This window comes from Electrophorus electricus, unplaced genomic scaffold (genome assembly GCF_041902795.1).
Source record: "Electrophorus electricus isolate QZ-2024a unplaced genomic scaffold, ASM4190279v1 Scaffold49, whole genome shotgun sequence".
Taxonomy (NCBI): Eukaryota; Metazoa; Chordata; class Actinopteri; order Gymnotiformes; family Gymnotidae; genus Electrophorus; species Electrophorus electricus.
The window spans coordinates 1007117-1011896 of NW_027658767.1; the positions used below are offsets into that span (position 1 = coordinate 1007117).

The 4780-nt window shown below is 41.1% G+C and overlaps 1 non-coding gene across 1 annotated transcript; it reads left to right on the forward strand.

The window, feature by feature from the left end:
- The first annotated feature begins 3357 nt into the window (after positions 1-3357).
- On the forward strand, positions 3358-3429 carry trnae-uuc (transfer RNA glutamic acid (anticodon UUC)). The gene has a single exon. It is a non-coding gene; the product is annotated as a tRNA-Glu (tRNA).
- Positions 3430-4780: the final 1351 nt, after the last annotated feature.

Below are 4780 nucleotides of genomic sequence, written 5' to 3' on the forward strand. Positions count from 1 at the left end.
ATACACTTCCCCATGCCAAGCAGCACAGGGTGAGGAGAGACATAACCAGCACAGACTATTGTGGTAGAATTCTGAGGGACCCATGGACCACTCTCGGTGAAACCATTGGTTGGTCCCTTTTCCTGGGCGGTGGCACAGTAGCAGCCCTGCAAAAGATCAATGGCTTAGCTTATCAGTTACTGCAAGTAGTTAATGACACCTTAGCAGCAATAGGTGCCTTAAAGATAGAACAACAAGTGATAAGGGCAGCAGTGCTTCAACATAGAATGGTATTAAATGAAGGAAGGAGGAGTGTGCAAAATGATTAACACTTCCTGCTGTTTTTACATTCCAGATCTCAGCGCTAATATTACTGATTATATGAATCTTATGTGATCTGCCTTCACTCCGCAGCCTACAGTTCCAGTAGCGGCTGTAGCGTTGCCCATTCTGCTACTCATTCTTCTTCTTTTTCTTCTTCTTCTGTGTTTACCTCCTTTTTTGTCATTGCGTGTCAGACGTCTTTCTAGTGTGTTCACCATGCCAGCGCTCAGCGGCCATGCCAATGACCAACCCCAGCTCTTTGAAGACATTCTGCTCCCCAAGATGGGCGGTGCTGGTGATCCACATGAAGACATCGTAGTGCTATTTGCTGAATAAAAGTGTGATAATGTGTGATATAAAATAAAGGGGGGAAATGTTGTGGAAATTTACTTTGCTTTATTTTACTTTGCTTTATGTTTCTATAGTCACAGCATAACAGTCTGCAGATAAGCATGTGAGTCAGGTACACCAGCTGCTCACATACCATTCTAACCATAGAGATAGAAGAAGCCTTCAGCGCTCAGGCTAACCAAAACATGAATTAGCCGATACTCTGTAGGAGTCGTTTTTCTTTTTTTTCTCTTTCTTCTGTTCTCTGTATAAGGGGAGGGGGACCGTACTGCGCGTCAGTGCTTTTACTCTGTTATACAGGGGACAGAACTCAATAAACTTTTACTCTTTACTACTCAATGCATAAAGCTGTCTGTGTTTGATGTGCTCTCATTTTCCCACCACATCCATTTAGCAGTACTGAATAACCGAAATGGCTTAAAACAGCTGAGGGGATGTTTGAAACTGAGTGATAAGATGTTCAGCAATTTATATATGATAATACAAGGCAGTAAATTAAATTGGGCTGAACTGGACAATAGTACCTGGCATGAAAAGTATGTCGTAGAGAGTAACAAAAAACTCAACCTCTCACCTCGCGCTCTGAAATGTCTCCGTCACTGTCTGTAGTGTCCTCTAGGATACTGCTGCCCTCACTAAAGTGTGTCACCCTGACCGGGTCAAACATCTCTTGAACATAATGGAAAATCAGCTTCAAGTGCTGCACTGAGCAAGAGTGCACTGTAAATGGCCAGATATAAATGGCAATGTCAGTAGTAAATTTATATATGCAGTCATGGAACAGGACCTAGCTGTAGAGCACAGCTTTAAGGTGCATATTATGATGTGCTCTTACCAATCATCCTCCTGGCTGTGTTTTGCTCTTTTGGCCAAATGTTTCTCTTCCAAAGCAGACAGACCAGACTTGCTGCATATTACTCCGTGCACTATAAATAAACCACATGTATAATGTCTTGTAAACAATGGAACAAGGGAAATTTGAATTGTGACTACTCTGTTAAAGGGGCGGATAAGGCAACCCACCCAAACCCCCCGAAAGCTGTTCTGTTATCTCTAAACATTAACATTAAATATTCACATCATAACTCGACCCCGTGCAGTAGGGCAAACTCACTCGCATGGGGGAAAGGATTACAGACTACCTGTACTGCTGCCGCAACTCTGCGGCCATTCCAACAACATCCACATACATTCCAGCAACATCCTATTATAGGACACAGTGGGCTTAAATACACCCATTTAATAGCATGTTGGACCTTCTTTGGCCTCCAGAACTGCAGCAATTCTTTCTGGCATAGTTTCCACTATGTGCTGAAAATACTCTGCAGGAATCTTGGTCCAATCTTCATAGGATATTTTCTCTGAAATTACATGGAGGGACTGACATGTTCTAAACTGCCTGTTATACTCTTACAGCCGCTTTGAAATACAAAAAAAACATATTTATCTTCCACTCCACTCAAGGATGGCCACACTTGGAATTTCCCTTGGCACATTTAAAACATTGTGTGAGCCAGATAGCTTCTGTTTTCAACCTTCCAATGCTCTGAGTATTAGTGTTCTATGCATATGAGATGCTTCAACACGTCCATGCGTGTTGTAAAGAAACACAGTGTAAGCAGTATTAATGAAAGTGCATCTCTACCTCAAACTCACCAGTGTAACAATTACAGTTTGTGAAATCTAATTTTAAATGGCGATCAGCCTTCTTAACAAATAAGCAGAACTCACCTTGTTAAGTGTTTGTGTTTGTTTGTTTGTGTGTGTGTGTGTGTGTGTGTGTGTGTAGTTTTAAGCATAGCAAGGCACTTCAGGGTTGCCAGGTGGAGCCTTCCTGAAGACCCTGATACTGAAACAGCATTAAAAGCTGCAATGGCACTGTAGTTGTATTTATCTGCACTAATACAGCTTTGAACTATTGCACTCTTACATACAGTAAGTTTCTATGTACCGGTGTACATTTCTGTGTACCTTTAGTAACTAAAGGGATTCTATTCTAATATTACAAGTGCTAGAAGTGCTGAAACTCAAAACAGTGAAGAAACCAGTGGAGCTTAATGACTGGTCAGATGAAGAGAGTGAAGTGAGGAGTTTCCTTCAGTGTCTGCCATGTCCCAGCTGAGGTGAGTGTGAAGCTTTTATTGGTACTATAGGAGTTGTGTTTAACTTTGAAACTGATGGTGTCACAGCCATTTGTGGCCGAGAGTCTAGAAGAGCATAATTGGCTGTACTCTTAGGGAGAGAGGGAATGGCATACGCTCTCTCCCCTGTCAATTACAGAGACACCGTGCAATCAAGGGCGTCTATAAGTTCACGCGTCAGAAGGGGGAGGAAAAGACTATTTTCTGAGTACTTAGAATAACATTCCGTATTTTTTGGAGAACATTTTCTAGAGTGTTTTCATGTAGAGAGAGAAATGAGTGGCTAAAATGTCAGAAGCTTTAAGGAGACAAATGGGGAATACTATAACAGCTCTTTCCATGTGTTAGTGACACCAGCGTTCCCTCTTTTCCCAGATGGTAAAAAAGAGCCCTGACTCTTGCAAACTTCATTTTTTTGTAGAACAAAGAGAAAGATGAATAACTCGCTTTATGGCCTTTTTCCACTCATGCATACCAAGTCCAGTATGCATCCAAACACTGTCAGAATAGTAGGAGTGCAGACTTTGAAAAATGGTCTTCTCATGTAAACTCAGCAGCTTTGTCCCTGGTTGTCTAGTGGTTAGGATTCGGCGCTTTCACCGCCGCGGCCCGGGTTCGATTCCCGGTCAGGGAAAAACCTCTTTTTATGCTCATATAAAACGACAGATTCTGCATTAAAACATAAAGTTTGTGTGAGTTGGAGTTGAGCCGACAGCCTAAGGATGACTTTTTTTTTAAGTTTTAACTTCTACTCTACCAACTGAGTTATTGAAAGCGACATGCAAGTAATCCCACATGTCCAAACACCAGTATGTTGGCAAGAAACACAGCCAGTTTTGGATGTTTCAATTGTTAAGTTCATTTGACACAAAGAAGAAAGATCGCATTGTATAAGTTGTTCAGCTACAAACAGATATATCTTTTGATGACATTTGGAATCATACTGGACTTTGTGTACATGAATGGAGAAAGGCCATAAATGGTTAGAATAACATTCAGTGCTTTTGGAGAAAAGTTTCGAGAGTTTTGTCATGTAGTGAGAGAAATGAGTGGCTGAAATATCAGGCATTAAAAGTGCAATTTGCACTCAGGGAAAGAAAATTGCTTTCATGTGGACCGCATTGAGATATCGATCTGCCTGTGAAACAAAACACCTCTTAAGAGGCTAGATTTGTGCTCTCAAGCTGCGATGGTGGTTTTCTCATGGCTTCTAAAAGAAGAGGCTGTGGTCAGGGTGGAGTGAGTCTTTGATAACCAAGATTGTTGTTGTTTTGGCCTTCGAATAGACAATGGCATTACCCAGTGTCAGGTCTTTCTCAGTAAACTGCAGAGAATGATATAGAGGGCAAGAAATGGTCAAGCACAGTTTTATTGGGTGTGTGTCTATAAAAAACACTACAGCTCTCTGATACATTTTTGGTTCAAGATTTAATCATCATGCAAATGATTGTGATTAATGCTTTGTCTGTTTAATTCAAATATTATACTATAAACCTAATATTTTAATAGGGTTGGCAACTTTCTAGATCCGATTACTACATGTGTGTGAAGTACAGGTGCTGTAGCTATACGGTATACAATTGTCCACAGTAGCCTAATTATAATATATACAACCAAAAATCCATCTAAAATAAACACCAGAAACTGCTCAATAGGTAGGATAACAGCAGAACAATTGTCCCGCCGTATAAGCAAAATGAGAGCCTGCTAAGGCCGCCAAGAGGGTGCCAAAGACCATGTATTTATTTCTATTTGTTTTTTACCTATGTTATGTCAGTGGCAGCTCAGATTTCTGCGTAGGCCCCAAACAGGCTTGGGCCAGCCCTGGTATCACAGTGTCGTGCACTGGAAAACCATCAAGCCTGTTGACTATGCTACCAGTGTTGTTCATGTAACTGTGCAAATAAACTGCAAACACAATTACTTTTAGAAGTATCATCCAGTTTCTTTTCACAATTGCCAAAATGTAATGAATCACAGCCAGT